The sequence below is a fragment of the Pseudophryne corroboree genome, chromosome 4, assembly GCF_028390025.1.
Source record: "Pseudophryne corroboree isolate aPseCor3 chromosome 4, aPseCor3.hap2, whole genome shotgun sequence".
In the NCBI taxonomy this organism is placed as follows: domain Eukaryota; kingdom Metazoa; phylum Chordata; class Amphibia; order Anura; family Myobatrachidae; genus Pseudophryne; species Pseudophryne corroboree.
In genome coordinates this window covers 607,074,523-607,092,975 of record NC_086447.1, presented here as the reverse complement: position 1 = coordinate 607,092,975, position 18,453 = coordinate 607,074,523, and the positions used below count along the sequence as shown (strand labels likewise).

Below are 18,453 nucleotides of genomic sequence, written 5' to 3'. Positions count from 1 at the left end.
AGAAAAAGGGGACGCTGTCTGCCGTAATGTGTACGGCAATGTGTAAAAAGGGGGACGCTGTCTGCCGTAATGTGTAAAAAGGGGGACGCTGTCTGCCGTAATGTGTAAAAAGGGGACGCTGTCTGCCGCAATGTGTAAAAAGGGGACGCTGTCTGCCGTAATGTGTAAAAAGGGGACGCCGCCTGCTGTAATGTGTAAAAAGGGGGACGCTGTCTGCAGTAATGTGTAATAAGGGGACACTGTCTGCCGTAATGTGTAAAAAGGGGACGCTGTCTGCCGTAATGTGTAAAAGGGGACGCCGTCTGCCGTAATGTGTAAAAAGGGGACGCCGTCTGCCGTAATGTGTAATAAGGGGACGCTGTCTGCCGTACTGTGTAAAAAGGGGGGACGCTGTCTGCCGTACTGTTTTAAAAAGGAGGGACGCTGTCTGCCGTACTGTGTAAAAAGGGGGGACGCTGTATGCCGTACTGTGTAAAAAGGGGGGACGCTGTCTGCTGTACTGTGTAAAAAGGGGGACGCTGTCTGCCGTAATGTGTAAAAAGGGGACGCTGTCTGCCGTACTGTGTAAAAAGGGGGACCTGTCTGCCGTACTGTGTAAAAAGGGGGACCTGTCTGCCGTAATGTATAAAAAGGGAGGCGCTGTCTGCCGTAATGTGTAAAAAGGGGGACTGGCTGCCGTAATGTGTAAAAAGGGGGACTGGCTGCTGTAATGTGTAAAAGGGGCTCTACCTGGTGTAGTGGCGCCACTGTGCGGCGTAATTTGAATAATGGAGACTACTGTGCACCGTAGTAGGAATTGGTATTATTTTGTGGCCACACCCCTTCCCCATGAAGCCACACCCCTATATATTTTTAGCGAGCCTGCGCCACACACTGCCACTATTTTACATAACGGGGGGGGGGGGGGGGGGGGGGCGGCAATGCCGTATCTTGCACACACCGCTAAAATGCCTTCCTAAAAAGAACACCAGAATATCATACTTCATCACAAGAGTTTAGATTTTTTTACTCCACACCGCTCTACTGAGGTTATATTGGGCTGTAAATTATAAGAGGACACATTTATAGTCCACTGCCTAGGTGTAGAAAGAGATTTCAAATGTGGATAAATTAATATAAAGTACTTTAAATTGTGGAGGCTGGTTTTTCTGCTTTATCTGGAATCTGCATCCTTTTTAGCATCACAATATTGCATATTTTATAGTACAGATCTGCTACTTTAAATAGAATGATTTTGGTCAGATTAGGTGCATGAAGTGCCTTTTTTTAGCAGCCCACAAACAAATATTATAAGCCTAGGGGCAATACATTCCCCTCGCATTTCTATTATCAGCGATTCAATGCTGTAGACCAGAAGTGCCCCACTCTACAGCACTGAACACCTCTAGAACTATTTACAAATCTGTCCAGCTGAACACTCTCAAAATCAATAACTGCCATTTATTGCTAGGAGTGTGTACAACCACTTCTATTGTAATGCATGATTTGTGCTCAGACAGCTGTATTTTAGAAGGAATTGAAAGGTGCTGGACCAAAGGCCTAATTCAGACCTGATCGCAGCTGCAACATTGTTCTCTAATGGGCAAAACCATGGGGGTAATTTCAAGTTGATCGCAGCAGGAACTTTGTTAGCAGTTGGGCAAAACCATGTGCACTGCAGGGGAGGCAGATATAACATGTGCAGAAAGAGTTAGATTTGGGTGGGTTATTTTATTTCTGTGCAGGGTAAATACTGGCTGCTTTATTTTTACACTGCAAATTAGATTGCAGATTGAACACACCACACCCAAATCTAACTCTCTCTGCACATGTTAAATCTGCTTCCCCTGCAGAGCACATGGTTTTGCCCAATTGCTAAAAAACTTACTGCTGCGATCAACTCAGAATTATCCCCCATGTGCAGTGCAGGTGGGGCAGATATAACATATGCAGAAAGAGTTGCAGTAGATTTAGGTGGGGTGTGTTTAAACTGAAATCTAAATTGCAGTGTAAAAATAAAGCAGCCAGTATTTACTCTGCACAGAAACAACACACCCAAATCTAACTCTCTCTGCACGTGTTATATCTGCCCCACCTGCAGTACCCATGGTTTTGCCCATTAGAGAACAGTTTTGCAGCTGCAATCAGGTCTGAATTAGGTCCAAATTTGATAGGGTATCCAGTCTTTAGGTTGACAGTATAAAGGTCGACAGTCAGGTCAATCACTGTTGGTCGACATGCATTAGGTCGACATGGTCAAATGGTCGACATGACAATGGTCGACACAGCATATGGTCGACATGAGTTTTTTTTTTATTATTTAATTTTTTATAACTTTTTCATTCTCTACCATATATGTGGTCTACGATTGGGAACGGTAACCTTGCCTAAATCATGGAAAGTGAAGCGGTACAGTAATTGGGGGTCCAAAAAGTTGGTGGTGCTAAAAGTTACATTCTGACACCCCCAAAACCTAAACAAACTCATGTCGACATATTCATATGTTGATAATTTTCATGTCGACATATTGTTTGTGTCGATCTTGTGCCAGTCAACCTTTTGTCTAGATCGACCTTTTTTACTAATGAACCATACTCATTTGATAGATAGGACAATAGAGCTTAAGTTTTATCTTAACACGGTAGACACTTGTTTGTTTCTTGATGAAATATTAGACAGTCATTATGGTATGTTAATTATGGGATCCGGTCTGAAGATCGACAGTATCTAGGTCGACAATGTTTAGGTCGACCACTATAGGTCGACAGTCACTAGGTCGACATGGATGGAAGGTCGACAGGGTTTCTAGGTCGACATGTGCCAGGTCGACAGGTCTAAAGGTCGACATGAGTTTTTCACATTTTTTTCTTTTTTTAAATTTTTTCATACTTAACGATCCACGTGAACTACGATTGGAACGATAATCTGTGCCGAGCGAAGCGGTAGCGGAGCGAAGGCACCATGCCTGAAGCATGGCGAGCGAAGCGAGCCATGCGAGGGGACGCGACGCACTAATTTGGGATCCCGGTCACTCTACGAAGAAAACGACACCAAAAAAACAACAAAACCTCATGTCGACCTTTAGACCTGTCGACCTAGCACATGTCGACCTAGAAACCCTGTCGACCTTCCATCCATGTCGACCTAGTGACTGTCGACCTATAGTGGTCGACCTAAACATTGTCGACCTAGATACTGTCGATTTGATGAACCACACCCGTTAATTATATTTATAGTGATGGTGGCCTTCAGTCATAGTAACACCAATGGACTTGATGCTATTCAGTTGTAGTTCGTATGATCAAGATTTGCTTCTTCCAAGTATTTTTTTAGACTACATTTGCCTTAAATTGTGCAGTGTAGGGCCACTATAGATGGGCGAAACAATTCAAATGCATCTGTCATCGGCTGACTGCACCAGTGGCACTTACTGCTAAAAAACCCCACAATCAATGACCTGCAAACTTGATTTATTCTGGGGAATTGTATTGCCATCTACAGTAGCAACAGCTGGTGGATTAAGCAGAACACCACAGATCTTTACTGATGGCAGGGGAAAGTGAAAGAGATTTCTCTCTACTGCCTTTATACAGGGCCTGATTCAGATGTGGTCGCAATGTCAGTTTGTACGCAGTGGAGTGATTATCGGCCAACTGCACATACACCAAGGTACTTTTGTTATGCCGCCTCGCATTGAGGAATTAATCGAAAAGTGATTGACAGGAAAGGACCATTTGCGGGAGGTAATAGGGAGTAGCAGCAAAAATGCAGGCGTGTTGCAGTTCTTTTCAGGGTTTGTCTTGGTGTCAGACTGTGATCTTGTATGCATAAAATATGGCACCAGTGTTGCAGTTCCCGCGGCCATCCTGCAATAGGAAAGACACACTCATGGAGTTGAGGTTCTTCACATCTGTGTGCAGTTGCGATGGAGTACACAGCTGAGATATTGCGATGGTTGCAGTGTGCATCTTTGTTCTTTTCTGGGCTTTAAAAATCGCAGCTACATAGGCATCTGAATCAGAACCAGTGTGGGATGTGTATGGACACGCTCCTGTAGGTCATGGACATGCCCTTATCACATTTGGAATCTTACTAATAGCAATTCAGACCTAGAGAAATTTTCCCAAAAATGAAGGAAGGAATACAGATGTAAACCCTACAGCATGGAAGAACATAAATGCTGCAAATGTTTTGTAAATAGCAAATATTGACTGAACAGTAATAATTGAAATGCAGGGTTTATAAATGCATCACTGTCAATCAAAACGGAACAAGGGAACATAAAGGTATAAAAGACAAACATTATCCTTCCTACAAATCTATGTAGGTTAGTTCAGGGCTGTAGGGAGGGGTGTCTGAGCAATGCTGTTATACATGGACCTAGGGTCAGCACTGTCACTTTCCCATGGCAGGTAGTGCAGGTTCATGGGCCAGGCGGTCCTCCACGGTTCTTTTTCTGCTGTTGCTGCTCCTCATGTGATGTCATGGGTTTTGGGTAGCGTCAGCACAGGGCACTGCTCCGTCTCTGATCTAACTAAAGAAATTTAAATTGGTTGAAATGGTAAATTCAATCTTAATGGTGAATTTGTAACGCTGAATATAGATTCATTTTGTCTCCTAAAGCTGGGTAAACACTTGGCTGACTAATTGGTAATCCAGACAACCCGCTGACTAATCTAACAATTGGAAAGGTTATGCAGAAACGCTTACCAATCATCAGCAGGCTCATTTGAATATGTCATACATCATATTCAATGGATTCTGTGGTCGATATATTGCTTGGTCGTGGGTAGACCCTACACACAGGCAGATGTACGTATCATGTAGATGTAACAGTACATCAGCATTAGCCGTACTGGAGAGCCAACCTGATGTTATATCTCTGCCACTATTATGTTCTGGCCTGCAGTACCTCTGGGCTGCCAGGGATGCTGCTGTTATGTTCTGGCCTTCAGTAACTCCGGGCTGCAAGGGGCGCTGCTGTTATGTTCTGGCCTTCAGTACCTCCGGGCTGCCTGGGGTGCTGCTGTTGTGTTCTGACCTGCAGTACCTCTGGGCTGCCAGGGGTGCTGCTGTTATGTTCTGGCCTTCAGTACCTGCGGGCTGCCAGGGGTGCTGCTGTTATGTTCTGACCTGCAGTACCTCTGGGCTGCCAGGGGTGCTGCTGTTATGTTCTGGCCTTCAGTACCTGCGGGCTGCCAGGGGTGCTGCTGTTATGTTCTGACCTGCAGTACCTCCGGGCTGCCAGGGGTGCTGCTGTTATGTTCTGACCTGCAGTACCTCTGGGCTGCCAGGGGTGCTGCTGTTATGTTCTGGCCTTCAGTACCTGCGGGCTGCCAGGGGTGCTGCTGTTATGTTCTGACCTGCAGTACCTCCAGGCTGCCAGGGGTGCTGCTGCTGTATCTTGGCCTGCAGTCCCTCCGGGTGGCCAGAGGTGCTGTTGTGTGAGAGCAGTCCCAGCTGGTGTAATCAGCTAGGAACAGGCTGCTCCCATAATTTGATTCTCCAGCTGCAGCACATTGTGTGTTATGGGCTTGCCCTAGTGTGCTGCAGTGATTGGTTTGGCTGACTTTAAATATGTTTTAGGTCTGAGGTTCTGTGCCAGTTATAGTCAGTCACTCAGCCAGTTTGCATGTCACAGTTTTGAGTTCCAGTTTGCTTTGTTCTGATCCTGAGTCCTTGTTGTAGCCAGAATCCTGCACCTTATCTCCACCATGCTTCAGAGACTGTTACCCTTGCCTAGGTGAGGTAACCTGCTTGTGTGTTCCTTCATTTTGCTTCTTCAGTTATCCTGTATGCTTCGTTTGGAATTCTGCCACAATACAGTTTTATTTTGATTCAGTCATCCTGACCTCAGTCATGTTTAACTCCAGCATACATCCATCTAACATTGTAACACCTGATATATCTGTGAATGATGGTAATATGTCTATAAATAGCTGGTAATAAATAATAAATAAATAAATAATGTAATTCACAGACATATTGACTGCACACACAAGCCGATGGTCCAGCAAATATATAGTTTGTCGGCTGTACAATCGATATATTGGCAAGTGTGTACCCAGTCATGATGTTTGATGAGTCTTATAATCCTTTTCTGTACCTAGTTGAAATGACAGAGAAGACAATAATATCCTTAGTAGGCCCTTTATCTTGAGGAAACAACAGATATATGTAGGGATAGAGTGGACAGAGTAAAAGCTATTGCTCTGTTTCATGACAAAATCTTACAACCAGTTAAATAAAGATAGAAAAAATTATCTGGATTTAGCATAATGGAAAAAGCATATATCCTAGAGATATACAATTAATGTAATTAAAATAAATATTCTTCAAATAATCTTCTGTTTGTTCTAGACTTTGCTAATCAAGTTATTGAAAAATGCAATCATTGTCAGAGCATGTCACAGGAGTTTTGAGGCTTCTACTATTACATAGATTCTACAACATGATCTATTCAAGTCTATTATTGGTTTGGCATATCCCGCCACAAATCTTATAGGCCCTACACACTGGCCGATTTTTTGAAAGATATGAACGATCTCGTTCATAAATGAACGAGAACTCGTTCATATCTTTCAGTGTGGAGGCTCCAGCGATGAACGATGCGCGGTCCCGCGCTCGTTCATCGCTGGTCCCCCGTCGGCTGTGCATGCAGGCCAATATGGACGATCTCGTCCATATTTGCCTGCAGTTCTATGGAGCCGCGTGACGGGGGGAGTGAAGAAACTTCACTCCCCCCGTCACTGCCCCCCCGCCGCCGGGTCGCTCGTCGGCCGTATCTGCCGTCGGGCAGCTCGGCGGCTGGTCGGCCAGTGAGTAGGGCCCTTTACTCTGATTCGACTTACAAATGACTTAATTGATCTTCCTACCTCACCTCTCCCCTCTACATGACTTCTAGCCTTCTGCCCAAACCTCCAGTAATATGACCAAATTAATCACACTATCCCTGTGTTAGGATTACTTGCAGTTCCGAATGAAAACACAAACCATATACTGATTACAATTCATTGTTGCTATTATAATTATGTGGAGTATTATTACAAAACAAACAATATTTTAGATATATCCAAGGTATATATACACAGCTGTTTGCTTTTTTTTGCAATACTGTAAAGGGGGTACACACGTGGAGATGTGTGCTGAGCGATCTATCACAGATCGCTCAGCACACATATCTCCCCCACTCAGCACAGCGTGATGCTGAGCGAGGGGAAGTGAGCGATCTACTAGATTGTTCCAGTATAGTACCGGCGATAGTGCCGTGCGGGGCTGCGCATCGCTATCACTGTGGGGCATACACACGGGGAGATCCATGCTTAATTTCTAAGCAATCCAGTCAGATCTCTCCGTGTGTACCCCCCTTAACCCATTGTACTGTCCAAATTCTGAAATCAAAAAGATTTAAAAACCTGGTAATTCAGAGATGGACACAGGGAAATCATTGGGCTCAAGTGGTGAACAGTTTCCCGCATGCATCTGAACCGCACTGCACATGCAATGTCCCAAAGGTTACCTTACAGGAATGCAGATAGAAATGACATGCAGAGTCCATGCAATTTCCATGGACATTTCTGGGTGGTAACTGGAGGGGTGGCTACCAAATGCAGGTGTGGTGCAGAAGTGTTGGTGTCAGCAACTTCGTCTAAAGATGCAGTTGCACTGATACCAGTAGCCATGTTCAGTTGGACATTCTGCGTCTGCCATAGGACAGATGCAGTGGCCAGTGATGTGTTTTTGTACACACATTGGTGCCGCAGATGCACCTCTGCTGGTGGGCATCTCAATAGGATGCCCATCGACAAAATATCCAGCCGCTACTGTAATAGCGTCCACCTATGAATTGCTACTATTATCTGTGAACATAACTGCTTGTTGTTACGTCCTCTGTACTCGGAACCCAAGAGACAGGGTGCCAATAGATGAGCTCCGAGTACAGGAACGTGATGCTGCAGTTTGAGCTGAGTTCAGCAGCAACCCCTAAGGAAACCCTGACTCCGTTGTCTCCCCCAAGTGGTCGGTCAACGCCTGTGAGACTATGGGTACTTGGGCCCATGGCAGCCGCATTTGACGGGCGGATTAGGTCTGCCCGACTCCGATGCGCCCCGTTCTGAGTAGGTGACAATGCGTTAACCGAGACAGAGAACAAGGGGAAACCTAACTAAAAACTGACACACAAAAGAAAAGGGGAAACTACTGAAAACTATAACCAAGTTTATGTGCAGCGCGGCTGCCAAGAAAAACCATAACAAAAGCAACGCTGCCCAAACGCCAAACACGACACTGTTGTATCTCGGCGAGTACAGCAATGGCGGAAACCTCAGCAGAAAACACAAAAGCAAGAAAGTAAGAAATAATACGGCTTCGGCCGTAAAATGCGGCATAGCCGCTACTCACGACACCAGTAAAGGTGCATGCAGATGGAACAGGAACCCCAAGGCTGCAGATACAGGATAGCAGGACTGGAAGGCTGGTTCAGATTCCAAATTACCAGGCTCCGGACACCAGGACTCAGGATGCAGGGTCACAGAACTGGAAGGCTGTAAAGTTTCCCAAAGATCAGGCTCTGGACACCAGGACTCAGGGTACAGGGTCACAGGACTGGAAGGCTGCACAGGAACTCTCCAGGGGCAGGAAGCAGCTCCACAGGAAGCTATCACCGGCGAGGCTGCCTGATCCTGGCTCCCATAAAAAGGTCCTGCTGACCTATCATGGGAGAGCCAGCAGACCAGCCCCCCAGACCTAATTGTCCAGCTGTGCAGTGTCCCGGCTGCTGGTAAAAGCCGGGACTGGAGTGCAGGGCGGCCGCCGTGTCTGGCAATGGCTGGGAGCCGGCGCGTCTTACACCCGCCGCTGCTGACACTTGTACGGAGCTACCTATGTTGAATGACATTGTCCTCAATGGACTGGGAAGGTCAATAGTGGCTCAGCCAATCAGAACCAGTACACTTAGGGTCAGATTCAACTAGCCGACAAGATTTACCCTGCGGCTAAATGTCAGCCTAGACCTATTCAAATGAACCGCTACCCCCATGCGTTAGACCCCAAAAGGTGTACTTTGGAAATTTTCCACTGCCAGTGGGTACATTTAACTCAGATTTTTCCTGTGTTAAATGTACCCACTGGCAGTGGCAAATTTCCCATTAGACATGAGCCTAGGAGCAGCACTTGTTGGGGGGCAGCACTTGGATGCTTGTGTTTGTACTGTCAGCCCAAAATGTACCACTAACTGCTACGTTTTTCCATTGTACTGTACCATGTGCCATCTTGGATGGAGTGTAAATGGGTAGGACATGCACAGACAGCCCCTGTAGTTGTCCTACTTATAAATATGTAAACATACAGTAATTGAAAATGAAATGTCATAGTATTTTTTTTTATTAATCTATAGAATTGTCTGACATCAAATGGGAGCTTATAACCAATTGACGAAAATAATACATTTAGGCAAGGGGTGGAGGGCATTACTGTTATGTCTAGGGGCTCCCTCACCCCTAAATCCATCCCTTCCCACTGAGGCACCTAATGCAGAATCTGTGGGTTAACGTGCATTACTCATGTGTTTACTGCGCAAGGAAATTGATAATTAATGGAATAGCTCAGGGTGTTAAACCCGGATCTTTACCCATGTGGTAAACACTGCGGGTAATTTAAACTGCCAGTTAAAGTTTACATGCACCCTAATTAAACTGATAAATGTTATGTTTATATATATATATATATATATATATATATATATTGTAACACTGTCAGGGTACAAGGTGCCGTTTCCTGGGGTAAGTGGCAGCACGCAGCAGCTGAGGAATCACACAAGTCCAGTTTGTGATGCAACTGGCCACAGCCAGTTTTATTAAACAGAAAATAAAACAAACACCAAAAGAAAATACCTTGCCTGTCCGGCACTAACTAAACACAAAGACGTTCCTACCTAACACTAAACAAAAACACAGAGTTCTCCAGTAAACACTGTAGAGCTCACTTGTATAAGGAAGCTCCTCTCACAGAGAACACAGCCAAGTGAGGACTGTTTCGTCCACTGGGATAAATGAACTTTAAGGTGTCACATATACACTGTGTATATATATAAATTAATAAAATCACCTATAATTACCTTGCTGTAAAGAAATGTATCTCTATATCAATTAGCATATCTGATAGTATTGAATTATAATCTTTTTAGGAAGTACATATAACATTGGGTCACTGTGTCTATTTGGACTTTCATGTGGTACAGTTAAAGAGAGTGATCACCCAGGGATCTTTGTGACCACACTGATTTATTAACATAGTAACATAGTATCTGAGGTTGAAAAAAGACAATTGTCCATCGAGTTCAACCTATTTGTGGTCTCCTATGCATGATGATTTGACTAAAATTTCTGATTGATGCTGCTGTCAGCTGTTGCATTTTATCCCTATTTATAGTAACTATAATGCATGACTATGCACCATACCCCTGGATATCCTTATCCATTAGGAATTTATCTAACCCATTCTTAAAGGTGTTGACAGATTCCGCCATTACAACTCCCTCGGGCAGGGAATTCCAAACACGTATTGTCCTTACCGTGAAAAAGTCTTTACGCCGTATTGTGCGGAATCTCCTCTCCTCTAACCTGAGCGAGTGTCCACGAGTCCTCTGTGTTGATCTAACCAAAAACAGGTCCAGCGCAAGCTCTGTGTATTGTCCCCTTATATATTTGTAGATGTTGATCATATCCCCTCTTAGTCTCCGCTTTTCCAATGTAAACATGCCTAGTCTTTCAAGCCTTTCCTTGTATTCCATCGTCTCCATGCCCTTAATTAGTTTGGTCGCCCTCCTCAGTACCTTTTCAAGCTCCAGGATATCCTTTTTGTAGTACGGTGCCCAGAATTGTACACAGTATTCAAGGTGTGGCCTCACTAGTGATTTATATAACGGGGAGTATAATACTCTCGTCCCTAGCATCAATACCCCGTTTTATGCATGCTAATATCTTTTCTCTGACGTCCTAGTGGATGCTGGGGACTCCGAAAGGACCATGGGGAATAGCGGCTCCACAGGAGACTGGGCACAAAAGTAAAAGCTTTAAGACTACCTGGTGTGCACTGGCTCCTCCCCCTATGACCCTCCTCCAAGCCTCAGTTAGATTTTTGTGCCCGAACGAGAAGGGTGCAGTCTAGGTGGCTCTCCTGAGCTGCTTAGAAAAAAGTTTAGTTTTAGGTTTTTTATTTTCAGTGAGACCTGCTGGCAACAGGCTCACTGCATCGAGGGACTAAGGGGAGAAGAAGCGAACTCACCTGCGTGCAGAGTGGATTGGGCTTCTTAGGCTACTGGACATTAGCTCCAGAGGGACGATCACAGGCCCAGCCATGGATGGGTCCCAGAGCCGCGCCGCCGTCCCCCTTACAGAGCCAGAAGAGCAGAAGAGGTCCGGAAAAATCGGCGGCAGAAGACGTCCTGTCTTCAATAAGGTAGCGCACAGCACCGCAGCTGTGCGCCATTGCTCTCAGCACACTTCACACTCCGGTCACTGAGGGTGCAGGGCGCTGGGTGGGGGCGCCCTGAGACGCAATATAAACACCTTAGGGGGCAAAAAATGCATCACATATAGCTCCTGGGCTATATGGATGCATTTAACTCATGCCTGTTTTTCCATAAAAAAGCGGGAGAAAGGCCGCCGAGAAGGGGGCGGAGCCTATCTCCTCAGCACACTGGCGCCATTTTTCCTCACAGCTCCGTTGGAGGGAAGCTCCCTGACTCTCCCCTGCAGTCCTGCACTACAGAAACAGGGTAAAACAAGAGAGGGGGGGCACTAATTTGGCAGATAAATCTATACAGCAGCTATATAAGGGAAAAACACTTATATAAGGTTATCCCTGTATATATATATAGCGCTCTGGTGTGTGCTGGCAAACTCTCCCTCTGTCTCCCCAAAGGGTGAGGCCAGGAAGGCCCCTACAGAGGAATTTCAACTGGGTCGTTTCCTGCATTTCCTGCAAACAGGACTGTCTATGGGCCTAAAATTAGGGTCCATTAAGGTTCAAATTTCGGCCCTGTCAATATTCTTCCAAAAAGAACTAGCTTCAGTTCCTGAAGTTCAGACTTTTGTCAAGGGGGTACTGCATATACAGCCTCCTTTTGTGCCTCCAGTGGCACCTTGGGATCTCAATGTAGTTTTGGGGTTCCTAAAATCACATTGGTTTGAACCACTCACCACTGTGGACTTAAAATATCTCACATGGAAAGTGGTAATGCTGTTAGCCCTGGCCTCAGCCAGGCGTGTCTCAGAATTGGCGGCTTTATCCTATAAAAGCCCTTACCTAATTTTTCATACGGACAGGGCAGAATTGAGGACTCGTCCTCAATTTCTCCCTAAGGTGGTTTCAGCATTTCACTTAAACCAGCCTATTGTGGTGCCTGCGGCTACTAGGGACTTGGAGGATTCCAAGTTGCTGGACGTAGTCAGGGCCCTGAAAATATATGTTTCCAGGACGGCTGGAGTCAGAAAATCTGACTCGCTGTTTATCCTGTATGCACCCAACAAGCTGGGTGCTCCTGCTTCTAAGCAGACTATTGCTCGTTGGATTTGTAGTACAATTCAGCTTGCACATTCTGTGGCAGGCCTGCCACAGCCAAAATCTGTAAAAGCCCATTCCACACGGAAAGTGGGCTCATCTTGGGCGGCTGCCCGAGGGGTCTCGGCTTTACAACTTTGCCGAGCAGCTACTTGGTCAGGGGCAAACACGTTTGCTAAATTCTACAAATTTGATACCCTGGCTGAGGAGGACCTGGAGTTCTCTCATTCGGTGCTGCAGAGTCATCCGCACTCTCCCGCCCGTTTGGGAGCTTTGGTATAATCCCCATGGTCCTTTCGGAGTCCCCAGCATCCACTAGGACGTCAGAGAAAATAAGAATTTACTTACCGATAATTCTATTTCTCATAGTCCGTAGTGGATGCTGGGCGCCCATCCCAAGTGCGGATTGTCTGCAATACTTGTACATAGTTATTGTTACAAAAAATCGGGTTATTATTGTTGTGAGCCATCTTTTCAGAGGCTCCTCTGTTATCATGCTGTTAACTGGGTTCAGATCACAAGTTGTACGGTGTGATTGGTGTGGCTGGTATGAGTCTTACCCGGGATTCAAAATCCTTCCTTATTGTGTACGCTCGTCCGGGCACAGTATCCTAACTGAGGCTTGGAGGAGGGTCATAGGGGGAGGAGCCAGTGCACACCAGGTAGTCTTAAAGCTTTTACTTTTGTGCCCAGTCTCCTGCGGAGCCGCTATTCCCCATGGTCCTTTCGGAGTCCCCAGCATCCACTACGGACTATGAGAAATATAATTATCGGTAAGTAAATTCTTATTATTAGCCTTCTTTGCTGCAGTCCTACTTTGGGTACTACTTCTTAGCTTGCTATCTATGAGGACACCCAAGTCCTTTTCCAGTACAGAATCCCCTAATTTTACCCCATTTAGTAGGTAGGTGTAATTTTTGTTCTTGTTACCATAGTGCATTACCTTACACTTGTCTGTGTTGAAGCGCATTCTCCATTTGGCTGCCCATGCTTCTAATTTAACTGAGTCGTTCTGAAGAGACTCGGCATCCTCCTCTGTATTTATAGCCTTACACAATTTGGTATCATCTGCAAAAATTTACACCATGCTCTCTAGACCTTCTGTTAGGTCGTTAATGAAAATATTGAACAATAGCGGTCCTAATACTGAGCCTTGCGGCACACCACTTAGCACTTCAGTCCAAGTTGAAAAAGATCCATTAACCACAACGCGCTGCTCCCTATTATCTAACCAGTTTTTGACCCAAGTGCATATTGTGCTTCCTAGCCCTGATTCTTGTAGCTTGTAGATAAGTCTCATGTGTGGTACAGTATCGAACGCTTTGGCAAAGTCTAAAAAGATTACATCCACGTCTTTACCCTGATCTAGGTTTGCGCTTACTGTTTCATAAAAGCCAAGTAAGTTGGTTTGACAGGATCTGTCCTTCGTAAACCCATGTTGATTCCTTTTAATGACCTTATTGACTTCAAGGAACTTCTGAATACTATCTCTTAGAATACCTTCCAATACTTTCCCCACTATAGATGTAAGACTAACTGGTCTATAATTACCTGGTTCAGCTTTACTTCCCTTATTGAATATAGGCACTACTTCCGCTATACGCCAGTCTTTGGGAACCATACCTGATATAACTGAATCCTTAAAGATCAAAGATAGCGGTTTTGCCAGTTCAGAGTGAAGCTCCATTAGAACCCTTGGGTTCTAGAGTGATTTTCTTATATATAGACTGTATGTCAGCATATTTTGTCATACATGACTCTCATTGGTTACATCGAGAATAAGGAATAAAGAACAAGACATGGATTGCTGGTAATTGTATAACATTTAATAATGAGTACACAATAAGACATGAATCACTGCTAGGAACTATAAAACGTTTATTAATAAACACAATAAAGTATACAGATATCTGCATAGCATAAAGGCATATAAAACTTACAGTTTGCGGGCGCCCTGTGTGCAGGAAGTCATATATTTTAGAACACTTTTCTTTCTTTCTCACCTTTATATTTCTCTGACGTCCTAGTGGATGCTGGGGACTCCGTAAGGACCATGGGGAATAGACGGGCTCCGCAGGAGACTGGGCACACTAAAAGAAAGATTTGGTACTACCTGGTGTGCACTGGCTCCTCCCTCTATGCCCCTCCTCCAGACCTGAGACCTGCTGGCAACAGGCTCACTGCAACGAGGGACTAAGGGGAGAAGAAGCAAACCTACCTGCTTGCAGCTAGCTTGGGCTTCTTAGGCTACTGGACACCATTAGCTCCAGAGGGATCGACCGCAGGACCCGTCCTTGGTGTTCGTTCCCGGAGCCGCGCCGCCGTCCCCCTTACAGAGCCAGAAGCAAGAAGATGGTCCGGAAAATCGGCGGCAGAAGACTTCAGTCTTCACCAAGGTAGCGCACAGCACTGCAGCTGTGCGCCATTGCTCCTCATACACACTTCACACTCCGGTCACTGAGGGTGCAGGGCGCTGGGGGGGGGGCGCCCTGAGCAGCAATAATATCACCTTGGCTGGCAAAATAACCACAATATATAGACCCAGAGGCTATATATGTGGTAAATACCCCTGCCAGAATACAGAAAAAAGCGGGCGAAAGTCAGCCGAAAAGGGGGCGGGGCTTCTCCCTCAGCACACTGGCGCCATTTCTCCCTCACAGTTCCGCTGGAAGGAAGCTCCCTGACTCTCCCCTGCAGTCTACACTACAGCAAAGGGTAAAAAAGAGAGGGGGGGCACAGATTTGAGGCGCAGTAAATATTATAGCAGCTATAGGGGACATAATTCAGTTAGTCCCTGCATTATATAGCGCTCTGGTGTGTGCTGGCATACTCTCTCCCTGTCTCCCCAAAGGGCTTTTGTGGGGTCCTGTCTCCTTTAAGAGCATTCCCTGTGTGTGCGGTGTGTCGGTACGGCTGTGTCGACATGTTTGATGAGGAGAGTTATGTGGAGGCGGAGCAGATGCCTATAAATGTGATGTCACCCTCTGCGGGGCAGACACCTGAGTGGATGGACTTATGGAAGGAATTACGTGCAAGTGTCGACTCCTTACATAAAAAATTTGACGACATGCCAAATGCGGGACAGCCGGCTTCTCAGCTCGTGCCTGCCCAGGCAATTCAAAGACCATCAGGGGCTCTAAAACGCCCGCTACCTCAGATGGCAGACACAGATGTCGACACGGATACTGATGCCAGTGTCGACGACGATAAGTCAAATTTAATGTCCACTAGGGCCATTCGTGGCATGATTGAGGCAATGAAAGAGGTTTTACACCTTTCTGATATAAACCCAGGTACCTCAAAAAAGGGTATTATGTTTGGGGAGAAAAAACTTCCAATAGTTTTTCCCCCATCTGAAGAATTGAATGAAGTGTGTGAAGAAGCGTGGGCTTTCCCTGATAAGAAATTGGTGATTTCAAAAAAATTACTAATGGCGTTCCCTTTCTCGCCAGAGGATAGGTCACGTTGGGAAACTCCCCCTAGGGTGGATAAAGCGCTCACACGTTTGTCTAAAAAGGTGGCACTACCGTCTCCGGATACGGCCGCCCTAAAGGAACCTGCTGATAGAAAGCAGGAGGCTATCCTAAAGTCTATATATACACACACTGGTGTTATACTGAGACCAGCTATTGCTTCAGCGTGGATGTGCAGTGCTGCTGCTGCTTGGTCAGATTCCCTGTCAGAAAATATTGACACCCTGGACAGGGACACTATATTGCTAACCGTAGAGCATATAAAAGACTCAGTCTTGTACATGAGAGATGCACAGAGGGAGATCTGCCGGCTGGCATCTAGAATAAGTGCATTGTCCATTTCTGCTAGGAGAGGCTTATGGACTCGGCAGTGGACAGGGGATGCAGATTCTAAAAGGCACATGGAAGTTTTGCCTTATAAGGGTGAGGAGTTATTCGGGGATGGTCTCTCAGACCTTGTTTCCACAGCAACAGCTGGGAAGTCAGCGTTTTTACCCCATGTCCCCTCACAGCCTAAGAAAGCGCCGTACTATCAGGTACAGTCCTTTCGACCCCAGAAAAACAGGCGGGGAAAAGGCGGGTCCTTTCTGTCTAGAGGCAGAGGAAGAGGAAAAAAGCTGCACCACGCAGCAGGTTCCCAGGAACCAAAGTCCTCCCCCGCTTCTTCCAAGTCCGCCGCATGACGGTGGGGCTCCACAGGCGGAACCAGGTACGGTGGGGGGCCGCCTCAAAAATTTCAGCGATCAGTGGGTTCGCTCACGGGTGGATCCCTGGATCCTTCAAGTAGTATCTCAGGGGTACAAGCTGGAATTCGAGGTGCCTCCCCCCCGCCGTTTCCTCAAATCGGCCTTACCGACAACTCCCTCGGGCAGGGAGGCTGTACTAGAGGCAATTCACAAGCTGTATTCCCAGCAGGTGATAGTCAAAGGTCAAAGTACCCCTACTTCAACAAGGACGGGGTTACTATTCCACACTGTTTGTGGTACCGAAACCGGACGGTTCGGTGAGACCCATTTTAAATTTGAAATCCTTGAACACTTACATAAAAAGATTCAAGTTCAAGATGGAATCGCTCAGGGCGGTTATTGCAAGCCTGGACGAGGGGGATTACATGGTATCCCTGGACATCAAGGATGCTTACCTGCATGTCCCAATTTACCTTCCTCACCAGGAGTACCTCAGATTTGTGGTACAGGATTGCCATTACCAATTCCAGACTCTACCGTTTGGACTGTCCACGGCACCGAGGGTGTTTACCAAGGTAATGGCAGAAATGATGATACTCCTTCGAAAAAAGGGTATTTTAATTATCCCGTACTTGGACGATCTCCTAATAAAGGCGAGGTCCAGGGAGCAGTTACTGGTCGGAGTAGCACTATCTCGGGAAGTGCTACAACAGCATGGCTGGATTCTAAACATTCCAAAGTCACAGCTGGTCCCTACGACACGTCTACTGTTCCTGGGGATGGTTCTGGACACAGAACAGAAAAAAGTGTTTCTCCCGCAGGAGAAAGCCGAGGAGTTGTCATCTCTAGTCAGAGACCTCCTAAAACCAAAACGAGTATCGGTGCATCACTGCACACGAGTCCTGGGAAAATGGTGGCTTCGTACGAAGCAATTCCATTCAGCAGGTTCCATGCAAGGACCTTCCAGTGGGACCTCTTGGACAAGTGGTCGGGATCGCATCTTCAGATGCATCAACTAATAACCCTGTCTCCAAGGACCAGGGTGTCTCTACTGTGGTGGCTAGAGTGCTCATCTTCTAGTGGGCCGCAGATTCGGCATACAGGACTGGGTCCTGGTGACCACGGATGCCAGCCTTCGGGGCTGGGGCGCAGTCACAATGGGAAGAAATTTCCAGGGTCTGTGGTCAAGTCAGGAGTCGTCTCTCCACATAAACATTCTGGAACTGAGGGCCATTTACAATGCCCTAAGTCAGGCAAGGCCCCTGCTTCAAAACCAGCCGGTTCTGATCCAATCAGACAACATCACGGCAGTCGCCCATGTAAACCGACAGGGCGGCACGAGAAGCAGGGTGGCCATGGCAGAAGCCACAAGGATTCTCCGATGGGCGGAAAATCACGTACTAGCACTGTCAGCAGTGTTCATTCCGGGAGTGGACAACTGGGAAGCAGACTTCCTCAGCAGGCACGACCTCCACCCGGGAGAGTGGGGACTTCATCCAGAAGTCTTTCAAATGATTGTAAACCAGTGGGAAAAACCACAAGTGGACATGATGGCGTCCCGCCTAAACAAAAAGCTAGAAAAATATTGCGCCAGGTCGAGAGACCCGCAGGCGATAGCTGTGGACGCTCTGGTAACACCGTGGGTGTACCGATCGGTTTATGTGTTCCCTCCTCTTCCTCTCATACCAAAGGTGCTGAGGATAATAAGGAGAAGAGGAGTAAGAACTATACTCATTGTTCCGGATTGGCCGAGA

The 18,453-nt window shown here is 46.4% G+C and overlaps 1 protein-coding gene across 2 annotated transcripts in view; it reads left to right on the top strand.

Annotated features, from left to right (window-relative positions):
• The window catches only part of GNG4 (G protein subunit gamma 4), a 187,612-nt gene that overhangs the window by 21,788 nt on the left and 147,371 nt on the right, over positions 1-18,453 (top strand). Inside the window, exon 1 of one of the 2 annotated variants that reach the window (XM_063917601.1) lies at positions 5,595-5,722. The exons of the other annotated variant lie outside the window; for it this stretch is intronic. The gene's annotated coding sequence lies outside the window, so the exon portion shown is untranslated. Of the gene's footprint in view, positions 1-5,594; positions 5,723-18,453 lie in introns of those variants that run through there. 2 annotated transcript variants of the gene reach the window in all.